At 46.1% G+C, this 24547-nt stretch overlaps 1 long non-coding RNA gene across 1 annotated transcript; it reads right to left on the reverse strand.

The window, feature by feature from the left end:
• Nucleotides 1-11891: 11891 nt before the first annotated feature.
• LOC128340982 (uncharacterized) lies at nt 11892-23673 on the reverse strand. Its single transcript, XR_008314126.1, has 3 exons — nt 23590-23673; nt 15466-15576; nt 11892-12066 (listed from the first exon to the last, which is right to left on the reverse strand). It is a non-coding gene; the product is annotated as an uncharacterized LOC128340982 (long non-coding RNA).
• Between the last annotated feature and the right edge of the window lie 874 nt (nt 23674-24547).

The raw sequence follows: 24547 nt of genomic DNA on the forward strand, positions 1-24547 counted from the left end.
TCGTCCATGCCAGCATTTGACAGAGGGGACAAACTACAAGGTCGTTCATTCAACTGAAATCCCTGGGGCTAGGGAGGGCTGGGGGAAGGGAGCAGTATATCTACCTTCTCCCAAATGAGTAGTCTCTCCAGTGCTCTGCCACACTGCATGCCCACACGACCAGTGCAGTGGAGATCTCTGCAAAAAGGATCTGGAATGCAGAGAGGCTGCCCGCATTAATGCAGGAGCTCCTGGCTTCCTGGCTGCTCTATAGGCAGCATTCTATGGTGGAGACCAAGCCAGGCTGCCAGTAGCGGCTGCAGACAGCCCCGACTGCACACGATTGGGGCTGTTGAGGTAGGAAGGGGAAGTTTACCTTTTACCTTGGTTAAAACCAAGCTAAAAGGATGGGGTATCCCTGCTTCAGAGCACTTGGGCTATCCCATTAGCCTCTCTTCCCCGGGGTTTCTTGCTCCTACCCAGCTTTGCGCAGTCTTGTGGATGACCTTTATATCTGCCAAAATTCTCCAAAGTGAAATTCAAAAGAAAATTTCAGGGTTCCTTCAAGGAGAAATATGAATGGTCTCAGATGGTTTCTTCACATCCATACTCCCATTTCCCCCAGCGAATTGTTATGGCTGGTGCCATGCTGGTCTCACATTTGTTGCAGCCATCTTGTATGGGTTAGTTATAGTTGCTTTCCATTGTTTTAATTTCGTTTGGCATCTTGGCCACACAAAATGAAAAGAGGAATATCAATGTCATAAACAAACAAATCCTGGGAGCAAATAGTCCAGCTGCATTTGCTGGAATGGAGCACAATATGCTCTGTCAAATGCAGGCATGGATCACATAATTGAGGAGGGAGGAGATTGTCTTGATGTGGGCAGGATACTATGCTGAGTGTGGGAGATAAAGCCCTTTCAAAGCACTGACCTAATATCTCTTTGCATATGTTCTCCATATGCTTTGCTGCTTGATTTTAAAAATGCTGGTCCTCAGGACAAGGAGAAAGGTAGTTTAGGAGGTGGAACCTGTGCAGAATCTGGTGTTTTTGTGCAGGAGCAAAGTGAAATCAAAGGGGTCAAAGATGAAATTAGGGTAGAAGCTAGTGGGCTGCGGTTGGGCTGTGTGACCCTCAGGGACATTTTTTGAAGGCACAGAGCACTTCTGGAGGCAGGGAAGATCAGCAGAAATCACTCCCCTCCCCACTTGCTGCAATAGTGAGGAAGCCTCCAGCTGCATCTTCACTTTGTTAGTCAGGATGTCAGTCACTGTTTCTCTATCTCACTCTCACTCTGTGATTTGCTATTAAAGGTAAAGCATGCCATCAAGTCAATTTCGACTCCTGGCGCCCACAGAGCCCTGTGGTTTTCTTTTGGTAGAATACAGGAGGCATTTACCATTGCCTCCTCCCACGCAGTATGAGATGATGCCTTTCAGCATCTTCCTATATTACTGCTGCCCGATATAGTGCCAGTGGGGATTTGAACCGGCAACCTTCTGCTTGTTAGTCAGTCATTTCCCTACTGCGGCACTTAAGGTGATAAAATAATAGCTAGTTGGCAATTCAAGATCCATGCACAGAAGCTTAATTGTTAACACCACAGTATCTGTTCTCACCAAATCTCTGAGTGCTAGATACAGTACTGGTTTTAACTCACCTTTGGAAATGCAGCTTTGGAAATTCCTATTCTCTGGCACACACTCCATCCATCTTCCCAGTGCCTTCAACCTAATGGGACTGGCTGCTGGCAGAAAATTCTTGAATGCATGAACTAAATGAAAACTTGGAGATAGCCACTTGGAACATAATCTAGTGCAGGGATCTCCAGCCTTGGGTCCCCAGAAGTTGCTGGACTACAGCTCCCATCATCCCCTGCCAAAGGCCACTCCAGCTGGAGATGCTGGGAGTTGTATTCAATAACATCTGGGAATCCCTGTTACAAGGAACACTGCTGTGGATCTAAGGTTGGGAAATAGTATATGTTGCAAAACCCTCTGAATACTGTCCAGATAATCCCTGATCTACTTATCCACCTACTCAATGCTATGTAAATTCTTCTCATGAAAGGCAAGAGGTACAAGCACATATAAGCAATGTTTTTCCTTTCCCGGCATTTGTGATCACAGAAAGAAAGTTGCCAGAGGGATTCCCAGTGGAATCCTGAGCAGACAGAGCTGTGCCTAGTGAGTGCCATTCTGTCAGTGTGGGAATTGCCCAGCATGCCACACTTCTTATTGCACCCATTGAAATGGCAAAATGATGCAAATGTTTTACATTCCTTTAGTGCTCTTTAGTTCCTATGCAAAAAGAACATAGCCATGGGCAGGCTGACAACTGGCCAGCATGCTCTTCAGCCTTAATGAGACTGTGCGTCATGCCATCACATGAGGCCTCAAGGGTTGCTCTCTGACTGAAAACTCCCAGCCTGTCACTGTCAGCCCAGTAATCCAAAAAGTCACCAACCATTTCCACTGCTGATGCTCAAGGCTTTTGGCGCTCATTTACATCTAGAAGTCCAGCTCAGTCCTGGTTCCTATCCTGGTTTGTGCATACAAACCGACCTGTGCTCTGCTTCTTTCAGTTGGCTATTGGCCAGAATTTGACAAACCTTGATGGGATTACCAAAACTCAGAGCTCTTAAGTCTCCTCCCTAACTTTAGCCATGGGGAATGTTCTAAAACAGTCAATGATTCAAGAGTGATATCCCAAAGGATTGGGGAGGAGTCCTCATCATTCTGGAATTGTATTTGTCTTCCCAACACAGCACACTGAAGTAATTAGAGACTGACAAAGGAAGGAGGTCTCTGGGATTTAGACCGAGGCTTCTTCTAGGGAGCCTACCTGCTCCTCCTTGTTTTATATCACAACACTACTAGGTTCCTCAAGATCAAACCACAGCTACTTGACATCCTTTATTTATTAAATCTGCAAAGGTACTTCTACTTTAAAATTGCATTTTCAGGGTCAAAAGATGGCTATAAATCAATTCAAGAGACACCATAGTCTCTCACTTTCGACACTAAAGGGCAAGTTATTAGCATAGCAGTTTAGCAAGGACTTGAGAGAACAGCTTTCTATTAGAGATCCTGTCAACATATATAAAACAAATAGTTTTCAGCACTGAATTCTGAAATCTGCCCCAAGAGATTTGGGGGAAGATTCCTGGGCATCTTGTGCTTAAAAGTCTCAATCATGGGTCTCACAGAGGATTCAAAATGACCCTCATATTAGGCCTCTCTAGTCCTGGGCTGATGCCTGGTACGCTGGCCCAGGCTGATGATGTCATTGGCCCATATCAGTGCACTAGGTCAGGGATCCTCAATGTTGGGCCCTCAGATGTTCTTGGACTTCAACTCCCATAATCCCCAGCCAAAGACCACTGGGCCTGGGGATTATGGGAGTTGAAGTCCAAGAACATCTGGGGGCCCAGTGTTGAGGATCCCTGCACTAGGTGACCTAATGAGGCCTAGCACCCCATCACTGCTGCCATTATTGCCCCCACGAAGGAAGAGAGCCCTCCCCTCTTCCATGCTGCTAGTGGTGGCAGCAATAGCATGGTGGAGGCACAGCAGATTCAATGCCATCATTGACCTATGTTTGTGCTGCAAGCCAGGTAAGAAGGCCTCCAGTCTGGAAATCATCCAGCCCTATTAAATTATTCCCAAACATCCAGCAAAATAATCAGATTATTTTAAGATCAGAACCAATGGAGTTTGCAATGCTGATATGAAGAAAATGCAATTGTAGGTGAGAACGGCCTCATTCTCATAAATGGTATATAGATGAAGCAAATTAATACTCAGAGGCGTAAGTAGGGAAAACGGCGCCCAGGGCAAGCACTGAAATGGCGCCCCCCCCGCCCCCCAACATACTACATTATACTTAGGTTTTTCCTCACAAGCGCCCGCTGCCGCCGCCAAGCCAAGCCACTGACTGGCCGCCAGGCGCCAGCAAAGCAATGGGGGGGGGTGCGGGTGGCGCGGAAGGTACCGCTCGTGGGGGAGGGGGCGCCAACGTGCTCCCTTGACTGCTGCAGCACTGCTGCACTGAGCAGGAAACATTTATATTAACAAAAAAATTAAAAAAATTAAAAAAATTATTTTTGTCATGGCGGCGCCCCCCATGTGACCAGAAAAGATGGCGCCCGGGGCACGTCCCCCCCCCCTGCCCCCTCTATAGTTACGCCTCTGTTAATACTGTTCAGTGAAATACACTTTCATACAGGAGCTTTTGAACCCCAAACCTTCACACACCTACACTCAGCTGTATATCAGTAAGTGCTACCTAGGTTTGGTATGTTAAACCAAAACTAAAAATATCCATACTTTTGCCAAGATCATCATTCCTCTGTTATTCTGTGCAATGGATATATGGGGATACTGTAACATGCAGGCGTAAAACCTTTGAAAATAAATTCCTTAGATCAATATAAGCCTCCTGTCTAGTATCTCAGTGATGCTTTTCATCACTGGTAGGCTGTCTGCCAGTAGTCACAAGGGCATATTGCATGTTACATCAAAATCAACAACACGCTGGAATTATAGATAATAGAAGCTTCTGAAGGTGTGCTTACTACCGTATAACAAACCAGTGCTAAAAACATGCCCCTTAAGATGGTTAGGCAAGACAATACAATTGATCCAGACTTGTTATTTCTGTCTCATATCTTAGATAATTATATCTGGCAGCTGCCAGAACTCACATTAAACTGAGGATCTGGGATGTGTTAGTCCAACAAGCTGAAGCAAATATTTAGCCAAAATAAATTACGACAGGTAGTGCGGGGCCGAGAAGAAGAGAGGTCTGCCTAGGAGGGGCACTGTAGTGTACCTGCCTCTGGGCTCCCTATCAGTGAGTGTCAGGCCATCAGTGTAAGAAATAGGGGACAGGTTTTGTCCTTATTGCAGTGGTGCCCCCGTGTTCAGGAGCAAATAGCATTCATAACAGGTTACCCTCCAGAGACACTACTGGAATGGGGCGCAACTAAGCCAGGTCCCTGCCACTGGCGATACAAGTGGATGTGGCAACAGACAGGCCTGACACCAGAGGGTGAGCTACAATTGGGCAAATGTGTCCCAAGAACATGTATTGCCCTTCCTCCAGAGCCTCCTCGCCCTGCCTCGTTCACCTCCCCCAGCCTCCCCTTCCCCACTGGCCAGCTCGCCAGCCACTCCTGCTGCTATGCTCTCCTTGCAGTGTGCTGCATTGTCCATCTCCAGCAGCATGCAATGCTCCTACAGCCTGCTGCTGCTTCCCAGCCACTTGAGGTTCTGACCCCAAGGTGGCGGGGAATAAGGCCATGCATGGGCTCTTCATTCCCAGCTGCCTGAGGTCAGAGCCGGCTAGAGCACAGGCAATAGGAGCATGCCTCTGCCATTGCTGGCGGGGGGGGGGGGCGGCAGGGGAGGCTGCCACCTCCACTCCTGTGCTGCCTCCTCTGCAACCGTCTCCTCCATCATTGCTGCCAGGGCGAGGCTGCCACCAGGGTGCGGAGCAGATTGCTCATGAGAACACAAGCCACCCATGCCCTCCCTGTGCTACTGCCTGACACGCAGTCCAAGGGGCCTTGGATTGCTGCCTATTTATGTTGTTCATCTGCACAACCATACCTTTTAGTTTGCACAGCGTCACCCAAAGGTTTAATTTCTTGCCCAAGCTGTATTGTGAAAACAAAGAACTGGAAGATATAAACAAAGATGAATTTGCTCCATTGGTTCAGTCTTTAAAGGCAGTCACTCATGGATCTTGATATTTATAACCTATGGAGGGCATTTACAACCCACCACCTTCAAACAATATTGATCCCTTGAACAAGGAAACTTATTGTTCAGAAAGACTTTGTTATTATCTGTGACTTTCAAGCACCCTCATATGCTAGCCAAAGTTGCACTTTTTAAGTGGCTGCCTGTCATGCAACTGTTAAATGTCTTAGGCCCTCTGGCCCCTGCAAGAAATTCAGCAGCTGTCCTTCTTATGAGAGAGGGGGGTTAGTCTTGTGGTAGTGATCAGGAATTGCCTTTCTTGTTAAAAGCAAGACAAGACCGCAAGACACCACTGAGCTAGATGAGCCAAGGGTCTGACTCAGTATAAGGCAGCTTCCTATATTTCCCTGAGGAACAAGGCTGGAAGGTGCTAAAAGCCACACAGGAGCACTGAGGTCTACCAGACGTAAAATGAACAAAACAAAAGCAGCCAGAGGTAAGAAGCAAGGCCTGTGTGGTCAAGCCTATTCTCCTGTTTTATCTCAGAGACATGAGTTAAACCATTCAACTATAATGGTTACCCATTCTAGACATTTCTCCTTCTTTCGCTGTGGGAAAAGTTTTCCCCAGCCAGCATTGGCAGAGGCCCCTTTCACAGATGCTCCCAGGGCAACAAGGACAGATGCTGTTTACTCCCTCTCCCTTCTCTGCCCACTCACTGAGCCAGGTCTCACGATCCGTGAGACCCAGTTTCTTCGGGTGAGCGGGGTGACTGGGCTAAGCCCGCTCTCCCCGCTCATGAGTGGAGAGGGAGCCCTGAGCGGCCGCCCAAATGACTGCTGGCTCCGAGACAGAGCCGGCGGGGGCTGGGGAGCTTGGGGGCCGCGCGGCCCCCAGAAGCCCCAGTATGCCCTGCGCAAGCGCACAAGGCATACTGGGGAGACCCCCGGAGTTGGGAGGCGGCTTTTCGCCTCCCCTCTGGGGGTCTACTCATGAGTAGGCGCAGCCGCACTGTGGCTCCTCACGATTTTGAAAACCAGGTTTGCGGAGCGCTCAGTTCGCAAACCTGGTTTTGGGGCAAACCCTTTTCTCCTCACAAACATTCCAACTGACCTGAGCACAAGCAAGATTGCTTTTATGGGACCCTCTTTGTTCTCAATTTGTAGTAATTCAAAACATATTTATTTCAACTAACCACACTGTATGAAAGACAGAACATCTAAAGAGACCTTTCCCAAAGAGACTGAAGCAGTCTGTGCTCCCTATTTGAATGCAAATATATATATATATAATAAAAATGGGGATGGAGGAAGAACCAACTGTGGTCCTGAGTTTTCATGTCTGCTTTTCACTGTTTACACAACTGAGTCATTTTCCCACAAATTCACTAAAAAAAAAAAAAAAACCTGGCACACTGGTTGAGCAGGCAATTCTGAGTGTAACAATGCCCCTTCTAGCACAAATAGTACAAAAGGAAAGCTTTGAGAAGTCACAGGAGGTTGGCGGGGGTCGGTAGTCAGATGTAATAACATGACATAATACTGTTTTACCTCTCCACCCATAATACACAAGCACTCCTGTGCCTGTGTAATATTTCTCTGCAGTGACATAATCTGGGATGTCATGACTACAGGAACCAGATTCAGACATTTCTACATCGGAGAACAGTCTTGGGACATTGAAGCTCTAAAGTGTCTTCACTTTAGACTGTCTAACGACTGTCTCCTTGACAGGAGATTCAGCATTTCAGTCTCCCTGGACCACCTCAAGAAACAGCCATGGGCCTCCTGCAAAGACCTGGGGATAGTTCCCTGCTAGCACCCTCAGATATGAACCAGGGGAGAGTTGGGGGTGCTTCAATTAGAACAGCTATGACTCATGAGTAGAGGAAGTTATGACGTGGGGACTCGTTTACATCAGAAGAGGCGTAGAGTGATTCAATATCTGCTAACTGGGCCAAGAGGCGCCTTTTTAAAGTGGTGGCTCTCTTTATCTAGCAGGGGGAGAGCAACTGGCCCTCTCCACCCCCAGCACAGCATCCCTCCAGTGGCTGTTGCTGGTGTCTATCTTGTGTTTCTTTTTATATTGTGAGCCCTTTGGGGGCAGGGATCCATCTTATTTATTTATTTATTTATTTATTTATTTATTTATTTATTTATTTATTTATTTATTTATTGTTTCTCTATGTAAACCACTTCAGAGACTTTTGTTGAAAAGCAGTATATAAATATTTGTTGTTATTCCTATTCCTTCTTCTGGCTGTTCCCATAATGGGAGGGTTCCTGGCCGCCTTACCAGCTTGTCCTTTGGCCTGCTGGTGCTGCTGTTTAATGCCAGGTCAGTCCAGAATAGAATCTCTATAATCCACAATTGATTTATTTAACATATTTTTATACCACCCAGAACTTGCAACTCTTGGAGGTTTACAATTAAAATCATTTAAACATTAAAACAATTAAAATCATTTAAACATTAAAACAATTAAAATCATTTAAACATTAAACATTAAAATCATTTAAAACCAACATTAAAAATTAAAACTATAAATCTAATTAAAAGCGTGGGTGAACAAATATGTCTTCAGTGCCTTTTTTAAAGTTGCCAGAGATGGAGAAGCTCTGTTGAAATTAAATAGGGAACGCATTCCAAAGTCCAGGAGCAGCAACAGAGAAGGCCTGTTCCCGAGTAGCTGCCAAACATGTTGGCGGCAACTGCAGATGAACCTCTCCAGATGACCTTAACAGGCGGTGGGGGTCATGGTGAAAAAAACGTTCTCTTAAATACACAGGGTCTAAGTTGTTTAGGGTTTTATAGGTAATAACCAGCACCTTGTGTTTTGCCCAGAAACGTATCGGCAGCCAGCATAGTTCTTTCAACACAGGAGTAATATGGTCTCTCCTAGATGAACCAGAGACCAACCTGACCACAGCATTCTGGACCAGCTGCAGTTTCTGTACTATGTACAAAGGCAGCCCCACACAGAGTACATTGCAGTAATCTCTCCTAGAGATTACCGGCATATGTGCCCTGTTTTGAGGTCATTCATCTCAAGAAATGGATGCAACTGGCATAACAGCCAATGCTAATAAAAAGCACCTCTGGCCACCGCTTCAACCTGGGACACCAGGGAGAGGTTCAGTTCCAGAAGCACCCCCAGACTGTAGGCCTGTTCCTTCTGGGGGAGAGTGACCCCATCCAGAACTGGCAGATCAAAATCATCTCCCAAGTACCGACCCCACAAATAAGTACCCAAACTCAGTTTGTTATCCCTCATCCAGCCCATCACTGCCTCCAGGCAGGCATTTAGTGAGGTTATGCCTTCTCCCGATGATGTTGACAAGGAGAGATAGATTTGGGTGTCATGAGCATATTGATAAGAGCCTGCACCAAATCTCCTGATGATCTCTCCCAGCAGTTTCATGTAGATGTTAAACAACATCAAAGACAATATGGAGCCCTGAGGGACACACAGGAAGTTCAGATTTTGAAGAACAACAGTTTCCAAGAGACACCATCTGGAATCTGCCCATGAGGTAGGAGTGGAACCACTGCAAAGCAATGCCTCCTACCTGCCATTCCCCTTAGATGTTCCAGACGGATACTATGGTCAATAGTATCGAAAGCCACCAAGGGATCCAAAAGGACCAACAGAGTCACACTCCCTCTGTCAATTCCTAACTGAAGAACATAAGAACAGCCAGGCTGGATCAGGCCCAAGGCCCATCTATTCCAGCATCCTGCTTCGCACAGTGGCCCACCAGATGCTGCTGGAACCCTACAGGCAGGAGTTGAGGGCATGCCCTCTCTCCTGCTGTTACTCCCCTGCAACTGGTACTCAGAGGCACCCTGCCTTTGAGGCTGGAGGTGGCCCACAGCCCTCCAACTAGTAGCCGCTGATAGACCTCTCCTCCATGAAGTTATCCAAACCCCTCTTAAAGCCATCCAGGTTGTTGGCTGTTTTTCGTCCCAATGTGCATCACTTTACACTTGCCAACACTGAACCGCATTTGCCACTTTGTTGCCCACTCCCACAATTTTGAGAGATCCTTTTGGAGCTCCTTACAATCAGTTTTGGATTTCACTACCCAAAAGAGTTTGGTATCATCTGCAAATTTGGCCACCTCACTGCTTACACCTGCTTCTATGTTATTTATGAATAAATTAAAAAGCATCGGTCCCTGTACAGATCCCTGGGGGACTCCACTTCTTACTTCCCTCCATTGTGAAAACTCTCCATTTATCCCTACCCTCTGTTTCCTGTCTTTCAACCAGTTACCAATCCACACATGTACTTGTCCCCTTATCCCATGACTGCTGAGTTTCCTCATGAGTCTTTGATGAGGAACTTTGTCAAAAGCTTTTTGGAAGTCCAGGTATACCATGTCAACTGGATCACCTTGATCCACACACTTGTAGACACTCTCAAAGAACTCCAAAAGGTTGGTGAGGCAAGATTTACCTTTGCGGAAGCCATGCTGGTTCACGACCAGCAGGGCCTGTTCTTCTATGTGCTTTACAACTTTATTCTTGAGGATGCTTTCCATCAATTTGCCTGGAACAGACGTTCAGCTAACAGGCCTGCAATTTCCCGGATCACCCCTGGATCCCTTTTTTAAAACTGGTGTTACATTTGCTACTTTCCAGTCCTCTGGTACAGAGCCCGATTTCAGGGATAAATTATATATTTTAGCAAGGAGGTTGGCAATTTCACATTTGAGTTCTTTGAGGACTCTTGGATGGATGCCATCCGGCCCTGGTGATTTGTTGGTTTTCAGTTTTTTCCAGACAGTTTAGAACATCATCTCTTGTCACTTCTATCTGACTCTGTTCTTTAGCCTCCATCCCTAAAAAGCCTGGTTCAGGAACATGTATATGCTCAGTATCCTCTACCGTGAAGACAGACGCAAAGAACTCATTTAGCTTCTCTGCAACTTCCATATCCTCCTTAATAATCCCTTTCACTCCCTCATTGTCTAATGGTTCAACCGCCTCCCTGGCAGGTTTCCTGCTTCTGATGTATTTAAAGAAGTTTTTGTTATTCCCCTTGATACTTTTGGCTAAATGTTCCTCAAACTCTCTTTTTGCCTCCCTTATTGTCACCTTGCATTTCTTTTGCCAGAGTTTGTGCTCCTTTCTGTTCTCTTCATTTGGACAGGACTCCAGTCCACCTAGGTTTTCTAGCTTCTTAGATTCTATCCCTTCTTTAACATACAGTGCTATCCCCTGTGTGATACAATATAGGTTCATCATCCATGGAAGGGGTCCCTTCTAAAGGAGCATTTCCCACTTCCTCAGACCGATGTCCTTCTTGCCCGAGACCTTCATTCCCCCTGACAGCAGAGGAGCTTCCAGCCCTGGAGTCGGGTGTCTCTATCATGTCCCTGAAGTTCTCGTCCACATGCCTCTCTGTCTCTCTGAGCTTCTCCAGATCCGCCACCTTGGTCTCAAGGGAACGAATTTGTTCCCTGAAAGGCAGGAGCTCCTTGCACTGAGCACACAGCCATGACTTCCGCCCATGGGGCAAATAGTCATACATGTGACACTCTGTGCAATACACTGGGAAGTGCCCCTTCCCCTGCTGACTTTCTATCTTCATTCTGGTTTTGTTGACTGTTTACAGTAGGTCATCCATTAGGCCAATCAAGGCAGTCTCCACCCCATAGCCCACTCAAATGCCAGTTTGAAATTGGTCTAGATAATCAGTTTCATCCAAGACCCCCTGGAGCTGGGTGGCCACCACCTTCTCAATCACCTTGCCCAGACAAGGAAGATTTGAGACAGGCCAGTAGCGGCTTAACTCTGAGAGATCCAAGGCAGGCTTCTTCAGAAACGGTCTAATGATTGTCTCCTTAAGACAAGGAGGCATCCTGCCCTCCCTCAGAGAAGCATTTATGATCTCTACTAGGCCCTCTACAACAGCCTCCCTGCCAGATAGTATAAGCCATGTTGGGCAAGGATCAAGAGGGCAGGTGGTAGGCCACACCATTCCAAGCAACTTGTCCACATCCTCGGGAGTCAGAAACTGAAACTGATCCAGGGTCATCACATAAAAGGAGCTGCTGGACACCTTTGATGTATTGGGGTAGCCTTGACCCAATAGGGGAGGTTCGTTCCTGGGCAGATGGAGTCCAATAATCAGCCCAGACGAGAGGACTTACAATCAAAGCTTTATTATGCTCTTAAGTAGCATAGGTACTGCTGGCTCACGCTCAGAGCAGGCCACCGGACCATTACAGAAGGCAACACATTTATAGTCACAAGTATTCTTCAAAATGCAGCTGCATAGCAATCTCATCATCATAATTGGCCAAGGTTAGGGAACGTGTGCAGACTGCCAGCCAGTTCATTTCAGCCTTATCTTTCAGTGGGTTACTTTGACTTTAAGAGAAGGAAAAGTACCAGTAAACAGTTTCAAGGACTACTGACAAGGCTTTTCTCGCAAAGCCTGGAGCTTAGTTAAACATGATGGCGTTGCTAATGTCAAGCTGTGCACTTCTATATCTAATTTGCCATACATCACCTTGGCATCAGACTCTGTAACAATTGTGGAGTTTGAATCCCAGTCGGCCCAAATACAAGAGATTTTGTCCACAAAAAACTCATTAAAAAGTCACAGTAAGTAATTGTTGGTTCCAAGTACTGATTCAAGGGGGAAGGGGCGCACATTAGCCCCTTCACAACCCTGAACAACTCTGCTGGACATGAACTTGCAGACGCGATACAGGAGGAAAAGAATAGCTTCTTTGCTGCACATATTGCCTGAGCATAGATCTTCAAATGTGCACTATGTAGTAATCTGTCGGATTCAAGTTGTGTCTTTCTCCACTTGCGGTCTAGTCATCTGCCTCGCTGCTTCAATGTAGTTCTTCCGTATACCAAGGGGCCGGTTTCGAAACAGGCCAGAGAAGATGCTTAGGAGCAATCATGTCCACTGACCTGATGAGTTGATTATTCCAGTTCTCCACCAGAGTGTCGACAGGGTCACCGGCAGAGCCAGCACTAAATCCCTCCAAGGCTTCTTGGAATTCTATTGGATCCAACAACCTCCTCGGGCAGGCCCTCCTAATGGGCCCCCTGCCCCTGCAGAGGTGGGATGTGGTTGTGAGTCCAACCTTTACCAGATGGTGGTCCATCCATGTCAATGGGGAAATAACAGGAGTCCCCACCCATGGAACACCAGTCTGTTCAGCGTAAAAGACCAGATCAAGCATGTGACCTGCAATATGTGTCGGTCCCGAGACCACTTGGGATAGGCCCATAGTTGTCATGGCCGCTATGAACTCCAGAGCCACCCCGGACAAATTGGTCCTGAAGTGAACATTGAAGTCCCCCAGCACCACAAGCCTGGGAGACTTCAATGCCAAACCCAAGACCAAGTCCGTTCACTCAGTTGGGGACTCTTTGGGGCAGCGGGGCAAGAGAAGTCCCAGTGTATCCCTGGTCCCCAAACTTAGTTACACACATTCAATATGGTCAGACACTTCAACAGGGATCCTGGCAAGGGATATATTGTTCTTATAGACCACAGCCACTCCACCTCCCCACCCACATCCTTCTGAGGTTTAGAGTCTTAGTGGCTACAGCTCTCTGCAAGGGTGGGGGACCTATAAAAATGGTCCACCTAGGAGACTGATGGACTCTGATGTATTCCTGAGGGCTCTGGTGGGATTTTCCAGCTGGTATGGCAGATGTTCCTGTTGAAGCTCTAGTTGATCTCTGAAATGGAGAGATGACTCAGGTGGTTGACACGATCGGTCCCAAGTGCCCTCTCCCACAGACCAGAGCCCATGCAGCGCCTTGGCATACACCTGAGCTGAGCGTGATGAAGCAAGTTGGGAAATGGCTAGAATGAAAGTGGAGGAAACCCAGGGTAAAGTATGAGTGAACACAGGTTAGAGGTCATTATTGAGCTTATTCTGTGGCCGTGATGGAACAGAAGAAAGGGTTTTTATTCATCCACCATTGCATCCTCTCAATGTCATCCAATGGGGTTTTTCTGGGGCCTTTTGAAATCTGGCCCTGGGCAAGAAGTGTTAGAACCTTTGAGCCCACTCTGACACATTTGCACAGCACTTTGAGGGTTGAAGTTGCTTGCATTCACCATGAGTTGGACTCTACAACTGATGCAGGGTCATTGGGAGAGGTGTCCAGAGTAACACCTGGTCTAGTTTTGCTGGAGGAGTTTCAATTATTGGTCCCTGAGGATGTGGACCAGGTGTTTAGTCAAGTTCAGATGACTACGTGCATGGTTGACCCTTGCTGTTCATGGGAATTTTTAGCTGGACCCAGCAGGTTCTAAACACTGCATTGAGAGAGGGAATTGCCCCAGCTCCATTGAACAAAGCTATTATTTGACCACTCCTAAAGAAACCTAGTCTGGACCCAGAAGATGTAAACAAATATAGGCCTATGGGCAATTTTCCCTTTCTGAGCAAGGTGTTTGAGTATGTATTGGCTGACCAGCTCCAGACACTCTTGGAAATGTACTATCTAGATCCATTTCAATCAGGCTTCAGGACTGGCTTTGGAAAAGAAACTGTTTTGGTCACCTTGTGGGATGACCTGTAGGCATGGGGGAGGCAAGTTAATTATCTTAGATCTCTCAGCGGCTTTCGATACTATTGACCATGATATCCTTTTGCATAGGCTGGCTGAGTTGGGTGTGGGAGGCACTGCTTGGAGGTGGTTACACTCCTACCTAGTTGTGCTTTAGGGTTCCGCCAGGTTCCATTCTTTCCCCTATGCTGTTTATTATCTACATGAAACCGCTGGGAGAGGTCATTCAGAGATTTGGCCTGAGGTGTCGTCAGTGTGCAGATGACACTCAGTTGTATACCTCTTTTTCATTAGATGAAGATGAGGCGGTGACTGTCCTGAATCAGTGCCTGGATGCAGTAATGGACTGGATGAGAGTGAACAAGCTGAGACTCAATCCGGACCAGACTACTGATCAGTGATTGCTCTGCTTGGGTGAATGGTGTTCAGCCTGTTCTAGATGGGGTTGCACTCTCCCTGAAGGACCAGGTTCTGATACAGTGCTGCAATAGGGCTGCAAGATAATTTACTGGACATTTTGAGCACATTACTCCAGTGTTTCAGCAGTTGCACTGGCTTCCAGTCCATTTCTGGGGCCAATTTAAATTGCTGGTTTTAACATTTAAAGCCCTAAATGGCTTGGGGCTGGGTTCCCTGGGAAAGCACCTTGCCCCATATGTCCCAACCTGGACCTTAAGATCTTCTTCAGAATCCCTTCTCCGTGTGCCCCTGCCAAATGAGGAGAAGCGCATGGCTACTGGGGAGAGGGCCTTTTTGGCAGTTGCATCCCATTTATGGAATAGCCTCCCCGGTGAGGTTTGCCTGGCTTCATCACTTTGTTCCAGGTAAAGACCTTTCTGTTCACTCCGGCCCTTTAAATTTTGATTTTTAAATTTGATTTTTAACTTTTTTAAAAAAATTGCTTTGTATTGTATTTTGTATTTTCTCTTTTCCCTTTTGGTCTGTTATGATTTAATGTGTTGTGTATTTTTATTTTATGTTGTAACGTTGTGTTGTGAGTCACCCAGAGTTCAATTTGTTATGGGGAGGCTAACAAAGAAAGGTTGTAGTTGTTGTTAAAAAATATTATTATTGTAAGCTGATCACCTCCATGGAAGATAAAACCAACACGCCCTCCCTCTCTGCAGGAGGGTTCAGAGCCTGTGAGCATTTCAGCCTATGAGGGTTCTCCCTCACAGCCTGTGATGGTTCTCCTTGCTTCAGGTACTCATTATAGCTCACCCTTGCTTCAGGGTGTCTCCGCTGTCACTACTCAGATCTAATCTGGCCGGATCGGAGATCAGACATCTACTTCTTCTCTCCTCTTGTCTGTGTAGTAGCATGAGGGTCTCCCTTTTGGTGAAGTGAGAGAGGAAACTATAACATACCTTGATGCAACTATAACAACAAAGTTTATTTTTTTAAAAACACAGGCACAGTGCAATAGTTATAAGGTAACAGATGCAGATGAGCGTAGTGGTTTCAGGGTGATGTCTTATTTCTTATCACTTATACCTTGCAGCTATATTATGGGTAGTTTCCATATGTTACAGAGTTAAGCTTCTTTCTTTCCATGACTCTTCTCCATAAAGAGGTTTGGTGTCTAGCTTGATCACTTTGACCTGCCTCCCCTCTCAGGACTTTCAGGTCTTTTCCTGAAAAGGGAATAGGCTTCCTACCGGAGAGTAGTTCTGTCCCCTGCCTCTCCCTAAGCCTCACGTCTCTCTCTACCAGAGAAGTCCCTCCTGTTCACAACGGCTTCCTTGATCCAAGCCTCCAGCTCGCCTTCTCCCCTGCTTAGCTCTCTCTGAGCACCTGGCAGCTAACTGACCTTGAACTGCCCCCCCCCCGCCCCACAACTGCCTGCCCCCTCCTGCATTCCGAACAGGGTTTCCTTGGCCCTCCTGCAGGGGTCTCACTACTGCTACTGTCAATCAATCTCCTGCACAGACTTACAACAGTTTACAAACATAAATTCCAAAACACACATAACACCACAATGCATACATTTAACAAGCAAAACTAAAAAAACACCCCAAAACATTACCATCACACAGCCCTCTGTAGGCTTCCTACAAGTGCTGGAGTTAGACCAGCACTTGCCTTTTGGCCTTGGCCCTGCCTGGCCTTCAGAAACCTTGGTGCTCTGTCCAAGGTCCTGACAATGTGTGTGCCATCCTAGATGTTTGATTAGTACACTATGTCTTATCATGACTGCAAGCATTCTTCACAGCCTTATCCCTGCCAGAGGACTGGCTCCTCTGCAGGCTTTGTTCTTGAAGAAAGGGAGAGTGTGGGTGGGGAATGTCATGCTGTAGATTGTACACGTTTGCGGGAGGTAGATTTCCATACTTCAGATTACTGCCCTAAGCAAGCGTGTAGGTGAAAATCTCACACACCGGACATTCAGACTGTCCTTTTTGGCAGATCATGTTTTTTCCGCATCCCAGCCTCTCTTGTTCTAAAAGCTAAGCTTGCCATTCATTTCCTTAATTGTACACAGTTATGGACTCCAATAGTTTCCCATGATAGGAAATTAAAATAATGGTGCTTATTTATGGTGATTATTTGCAAGCAGTGCACCTGCATGTCTGATATCTCAGAGGTCTCATTGCCATCTCAAACTGGACACATCTGAGACTGAACAGCTTATCTTTCCTCCCAAGCCTTCCCTTACTCAATCACTCCCCATATCTGTTGACAACATCACCATTCACCCTGTTGACCAGGCATGCAGTCTTGACTTTATCTTTCATTCTCCTGTCTCTTCTGCTTCTCACATTCAGTCAGTTGCAAAATGTGTCATTTCTCCTTGTACAACATCTGCCCCTTCTTTGTCACAGACATACAACTCTAGTTTATGCTTTTGGTCATCTCTTGACCACTACAACCTTCCTTGCTCTGTCCTTCCTTTTCCACACCTCCAGGTCAAACTAGCTAGATTCCATACTTCTCAAAAGCAGCTGCAGCACAACTTGGATCAAGGCAATTGAATGGGGGAGTGAACGTAGCCCCTTTCCCCTACACAGTGACATTGATCCACACCACCTCCCTGTTGTTGGCTGCAGATGGAAGAACTTGTGGGCTCAAAAATTATGGTTTAGTTCCTCTCTCCAATTAATAACAGTGGGGGGTTATTTAAGTTGGGAAATCCGCACCAGGCAAAGAGTGGGGGGAAATCCTTTTCTTGGGCCACAGCCCAAACCCGAATCAGATCTCTCACAGCTCCTTTTTCAGAAGGGAAAAAATTGGGAGTCTAATCACTTTCACATTCTGTCTAGTTTGACCCTGAATCGTCTTGCATTTTCGATGAACTGCCAGAATCACTCACCTCCCCCATCTCTCACACCATGTACTGCCTCCCCTCAGACTCCTGCACTAGCTTCCCATTCTCTTCCATGTCCAGCACAAATTATTTCTCCTTACTTTTAAACCTCGCCATGGCCTTGTCCCCACCCTATCTTGTAACCTTTCTTTCTTTTTCTATCCCTGCCTTAGTCTTTACTACTCCAGCTACCAGCCTCAGCAACTCAAAGGTCTTGTATTCTCAGACATAATTCTGAGAATTTCCCATTCTCCCTTACTGCCTTCTACGCATGGATCTCCAACCCTGAACACGGGCTTGCTTCCACCTTTCTCTCCCTCTCCCTTCAAGTCCTTCCTCTAAGCCTACTTTCTCTGGATGGTCTTTGCCTTTACCACTTAATCCTCATTCCCATCTGTAGCCAAGTGTTAAATGTGTGTAACTACATTTCCCCACATTCATCCCTTGCCAGCCTTCTCCTCCCATCTTTCTGTAGTCTTTTCCATTGTCTCTTTTAGACTGTAAGCTCCTTGAGGGCAGGGGCCTCTTTAATTTTTGCCTGTGCAACTTTTTAAGGCACCATGAGCACTGATCAATATTATGCAAATACACACTTCCACAAGTCTCACTTTCCCCTGTGACATCGACATACCTGACATCTGCCCCTGCTAACTTGGCAAAGAGGCACTTTTAAACGTGGTGATTCTCTTTTATTTAGCAGGGGGAGAGTAAATGGCCCTATCAACCCCCAGTACAGTACTTTGACTGTTGCTGGTGTCTATCTTATGTTTCTTTTTAGATTGTGAGCCCTTTGAGGACAGGGTTCCATCTTATTTATTTATTATTTCTCTATGTAAACCGCTCTGAGCCATTTTTGGAAGAAATTGAATTATTATTATTAATAATAATAATAATAATAATAATAATAATAATAATAATAAATAACCTATTGATCTATATTTCTCCCACATGCTTCAGGTCTTTAGAATAGTTTTGGATTGATGACACAAGAAAAGATGAGATTGTATAGCATATCTTATTGCTGCCTTGTGTTATTTAAATATTCAGGAGTTTTACTTATCATCTCTGGGACATGGTAAATGAGATATTATACTTCAGATCTGTGTACATATTTGACCTGACTGATCTAGGGGTTTCCTGAAGATGTATAGGTACTTTCGGAAGTCCTGTAGCTAAGAGGGAACATAAGCAGAAGACTGAATTTTGTGCATTTCTTTGACCATGTAGAAATGAAATGTGGTCCAAATTTTTCCCCATACCTGCTTAGGGTGAATGTTTCTTAAGATCTACAGATGCATATCTGGACAGGTATATAACAGATAGAAATAGTAGCATAACTACCTTTTTTGGAAGAAAGAAAGAAAGAAAGAAAGAAAGAAAGAAAGAAAGAAAGAAAGAAAGAGGAAGGAAGGAAGGAAGGAAGGAAGGAGTGATGAACATGATGCGCACTCCAGTGCTGATATTTCCAATGCGACAGGACTGCTGCGCCCATGAAAGAAAGTCCCAGTGGTGTAGCAGAGGTGAGCAGTTGCACAACTATTTAAAACAAGCATGCAGGCACTTGCCTCATAATCTCTCAAGAGTCTTTCCAAAGACCGCTTCTTCCTGAGACAGCCAATTTCCAAGAAATGATAGAAATTGCTAAGGACAATTATTAACAATATTCCACCTCTGCAATGTGCTGCTGCCCTTGAATATCAGTTGCATCAGTTGAAATGGAGTCAACCCTGGGATTGGGCAGGTATTCTACCCTTATAGAGCCCTGTGAGGATTACAACAGATAGAGCCTCAACTACTGAGTTGAACTATACGTCATTATATTATATCATATATCATATATCATTTATTTATTTATTTAGCATTTAATGCAAGATGATGGCCAACAGTACTGCTCTGTCAGGTGTTATTATGCACGGAGTCTATATTTAAACACATTAGAGACTTGAGGGGAGAGTATGCAATACATTTAATTTACTGGCCATTTTAACTGAAGGAGGTTGTTCTCATGACCTCACACCACCACTGGGGAGGCCTGCGAGTGAGGCAGGAGATTGGCAGAGGAGCAGTGGCATCTTTGCCTTTGCCACACAGAGCATGCCCACATGAGTGGTGGCGCAGTGAAGGCCAAAGCTGGGGAAGTCTTTCCCCTCCTGCACCCCAGAGTGCTTCATGCCATGAGCGCAGTGGCTGCTCTCACTAGAGGAGCTGTCATCACACTCGGCACAGCCCCTCTTTCTCCCCAGCTTGAAGTCATAAATGTCAGCAGGCTAGGCAGAAGCCTTTATACCCGGGGAGCAATCATTCATAAAATTGACTACTGAGGTAATATGAACCACAGGGGGGGGTTTTAGGCCAGGTTAAAAAGTCAGGCTATCCTCTTCTGGAGCATCCAGGAGCCTCTTCTGGAGCTCTTCCGGGAGTGCTCCCAGCACTCCAGATGACACGAGCTGGCTGGGGTAACCCAGGCAGCTCGTGTCATGAGAACAGCCTCAATGAAGTAAGCCATTCACACAAACAAAATTGGTATTCTACCCGGGTTTGAGAGCTGTGTGTGTGCTCCCAATTTTGGGTTGTGTGGAAGCAAGGTAGGAGGAAAACCTGGGTCGAAGTGATTGTATGGAAGCAAGATAGGGAGGAAACCTGGGTAGTTTTTCCTCCTACCTTGCTTCCACAGAACCACTTCTATTCAGGTTTTCCTCTTACCTTGCTTCCACACAACTGAAAATTGGGAGCCCACACAGCTCCCAAACCCAGGTAGAACAGTTTTTGATTGTGTGAATGACCTCGATGTCTCTTTTCCTCCATTGCCTTCCTCTACCTCTCTCTAACTTCCTTTTCCTTATGTGGCCATTTTGATTCTAAGCCTGTGGGCAAGGTCTTGTCATTGTTCATTTTTTATGTTTGTACATTGCCTTGCTTTTTAGGTGCTTAAGAAGTAATAAAAGTAACAGTAACAACTGCAACAGAACAAAAGGTTCAAAAAGAGTGTTACCCTGATTGAAATGAATGCTTGTTTACAACTGCTCCTAGGAGGAGGACAAGTAGCAATGGGCTCAAGTTGCAGCAAAGCATATAAATAAACCAGCTCCTGACAACTGGATAAATAATAATAGAAAGCCACTTTTTTCTGAGTCTGATCATTGGTTCATCTAGCCTAGTATTTGTCTACTAACCAGTCTCAGCTCTCCAGGGCTTCAGACCAAGTCCATCCAGCCCTGTTACCTTTTAATTAGTGTGCTGGTCAAAGACGGAAATAAAGGCTATGACCTTTAATTAGAGATGTCAAAGACTAAGCCAGGGATGTTCTGAATGCAAACCATGTGCTCTACTATTAAAACATTTGCCCTGTATATGTGACATTTTTCAGATAGGATGCCTCAAGGGAGTAGTGCAATAGCTGATAATTTCATGCTAATAGGTTGGGAAACACAGAAGTTACAAGCAGCAGAAAAGCCGCTGGGTGTCTCATTGAAATACATGAAAATATTGTACTATTGCACTCCTCTTTAAATTGCCTATAAAAGGTGTTTGGTGTAAACAAGCATTCTCTGAAATTGGAGGGGTATGGTTAAGGGAGTAGGGCAAGGCTTGATTATTCCATGCAAGTTGGTTGGCAAATATCAAAGTTATGGGTATCAGATGGGTCTCCACTGAAATCAGTGTGAAATGAATGGTTTTCCCATTCATTCGCACACAGAACTGTGTGAGTGCTGCAAGTTTGTCACCTGTTTCCCATCTCTTGGGAAGCAGATCTTGCCAAAAATCACTCTCTGCATCACTCATTGCAGATGGCGAGAATTTCCGGGACAAAGCAGCTAGAACACAAACTGTATAAGAGAAGGGGAATAGAACTGGGCAGGGGAAGAGAAGGGGGAAAGAAGATAGGAATGTTAAGACAGCAACCATGGCAACAGCCTTTCCAAATATTTGAGAGATTAGCACAGAACAGATAAGACCAGTTTTTCACCTAAAAGGCTAACTGGTTTGTTGTGGTAGAAGCACTTGTGCCCACAATAAAGCTGTAAGCCTTTAAGCTGCTACAAGACTCTCTATTATTTGGGTCGCAACAGACTTGACACATCCCCATTTGGACTTTGGTCCTCACTGCCACGGAAAGAAGGACTAGGGAGACTGTGCTTCAATGGGAGATAGGAAAATACAGCATTGTTCTGAAGGCAGTTTGACAATGGGAAATGTTGCCCACTGCCCATGGAATTATGGAGTCAGAGATGCCCTTTCATGAGGCAGGGTGGGGCAGTTGCCTCTGCCGCAGGCACAAAGAGGGGCACAAGGGAAAGAGCAATCACTGCCTCTCTCCAGCACAGGTACCATTCCACGGGCCTCCCTGGTGTCCACTGCTACCACCCTTCCTCACCCCACTAGGGCATGCTGTTCACTTCCCCCTCCTCACCCCACTGGAACACATCTCTTCTTTCCTCCTCTTCTTCCAACCAGTGTGAGTATGCAAGGCCTCCAAGAGCGGGTTTGGGCTCTAGTGGGGGAAAAACATTTGGGCCCTTGCCACAAGCCCCCCCTCCACTGCTGTCGCCACCATGAGGCCACCTCCGCCACTGCTGAGAGGCCCCACCACCACTGCTGCCACCACAGCCACAAGGCCAAATCGACAATCCCTAAAATAATGTGCATCCGGGGGATGGGAGGTGAGCTGAGGAACCCCCGGGGGTGGCAGGTGGTGTGGGAGCAGCTGCTGAGCCTGACCATCCGGCCCAGTGGCCCTTGAGAACTGTGAGGTGCTACAGAGTGCCTGCACAGTTTGAATTGAGCGCCAGTGCTCTATTCAAACTGTGCAGGCACTCTGTAGCACCTCACAGTTCTCAAGGGCTGCTCGGCTCAATCTCCACCCACCCACCCCGGCTGCACACATGGCAGTTAGAATTATTTTAAAGATTTTAAAAGTTTGGCCTCATGGTGGTGGTGTGGCAGGAGCGGAGTGGTGGCAGGAAGCAAAACAAAAACATATACAACATAGTTGGGCCCCATGGCCCCTTCTGGACCGCCAGGCCCTGGTAATTTGTACAGGCTCCCCCCACCACCCACATCGGCCCTGTGAGGAGGAATGCTCCTGCCACCATGGTCAGGCTTGCTGGTGTATTCAGAGATACTTGTGTGTCACTGCTGTCTCAGCAGCATGGTCAGAGGTTGCTGAGCACTCACCTGCAGATGTGGGGGGGGGGGGTCCCATTGTCCTTCACCTCAGGTGGGCAAAATGTCATGACTCTTTAGGGGGTTTTTTGCTTTAGATTGTTTAAAATAAAGAACAGTCAGCTTGATTCAAGGATTGTTTATATCTAGGAGCTCCTGCCACAAATGCAAGGAGCTGGACTCTCACCAAGACTGCATCACAAAACACTTGTGTTGTGTCAACATTATGGAGGCAGCATCAACATTACTAACTTGCAAGGATGTACATCTTTGCAAATGTCACTCTTGAAATATTCATACACCACCTTGCTCTGGCTTGAGTGTACTGCAGCTCTCTTGCATTACCTGTCAGATCTCCTGTGCATCCAAGCAAGCGACGGAAAGCAAAAGCAACCACAGTAAATAGCTTAGCGGGCATCCTTGTGTCCTGACCATACTGAGCAGGAGCTTTCCACTTTATTTTTCTTTGATTCATTCCAAGTACCATTGTATTTTGGGACCCAGTTTTCTGTTTCAGTGTTCAAAACAACAAACCTTTTTAATGGCATAGCGGCTCCTAAAAGGATTCGCCTTTAAAGGAACAAATACAATGAAACAGGGGGAGGAATCTGGAAATTAAGCAGCAAACACACATTTTAGCGGGACCGATCATGAGTACAATCACCGAGGAACCATTTTTCAGAGGCACTGTTGTCATTTGTTGAATCAGTGGGAGTTGAAAGCACACACAGCCCTTCTAGAAAAGGAGGTGCAAAAGATCAACATGCTGAAACAAGAAGAAAGGAGTCTGCATCTAAGAGAAAATTAGGAGCAGATCAGAGATAAGCAAAAAAAAGGGGGGAGGCTTAGGGCCAAACTAGATGTTATGGTAAACTTACAGCTACCGTTGAAATTAGTTGCCTGCATCTACAGTAGTTCCTTCCTTCTTCTACTCCATAATGTCTAATGGAACTCAGCTTGTGTCCAAGTTCCATTAGAAACTGAAGTCACAATGTTCTGTGTCACGGGACAACCAATGACAGGAGTGCAAATCCCCCTTAACCACCTGAGAAGTACACACACACACACACACACACACACACACACACACACACACACACTCTTTACTGAACTGTCCCACAAATTGTTTTTCTTCTTCCCCAAAGAATTGTTCCTCTCCCCAACCATAAAAGTGTTTTCCTCCATGTTATAAAGTGCCTTTCAGCCCCCCACCAAAAAAAAAAATTCTCTACCCCAAGTTGTTTTTCCTCCCCCCCCCCCAAAAAAAAATTAGGTGAGTTGCTGCTCAAGCTTCCCCTCTGTCAAATGATGTGGAGAGGAGGCAGGGAAGTGCAGAACATTGTGATGTCACAACACAAGCTGAGGGGCGCCAGACATGATGGAGTGAGAGGGCTGGAACTAGGCAACTGGTAGCTACAAACCAGCACTTAGTAACAAGAAGTTCTTCCCTCTGTTCAACTCAGCAAGAGTTTCCTTAGTTGATTTATGTCAGGCCTTGACAAATTTTCTTTGGATCTGGGAACCAGACCCAACATTTAGGAGTCAAACAATGAATACTTAAAAAAAAATATGGACCTTGTGGAGGGGAAGGTAAATGGGCTCCTCTTTATGCCCTTGACATGTAATATACTTAGAACAGAATGAGGAGTGTCTGGGGTAAATAAAGATTGTATTAAATAACTCTACCTCTGAATATCCTAGTCTAGGCTCCATGAGTAAACTTATGGCACCATGACCCCTGGCACCTAGGATCTGTTAAGCGATTTATGTATGGAAGATCTAGACTGCCCGACCAGCAGATATATGATGTGTAATTTAGATTGCAAACTTACAGGC

This window comes from Hemicordylus capensis, chromosome 1 (genome assembly GCF_027244095.1).
Source record: "Hemicordylus capensis ecotype Gifberg chromosome 1, rHemCap1.1.pri, whole genome shotgun sequence".
In the NCBI taxonomy this organism is placed as follows: Eukaryota; Metazoa; Chordata; class Lepidosauria; order Squamata; family Cordylidae; genus Hemicordylus; species Hemicordylus capensis.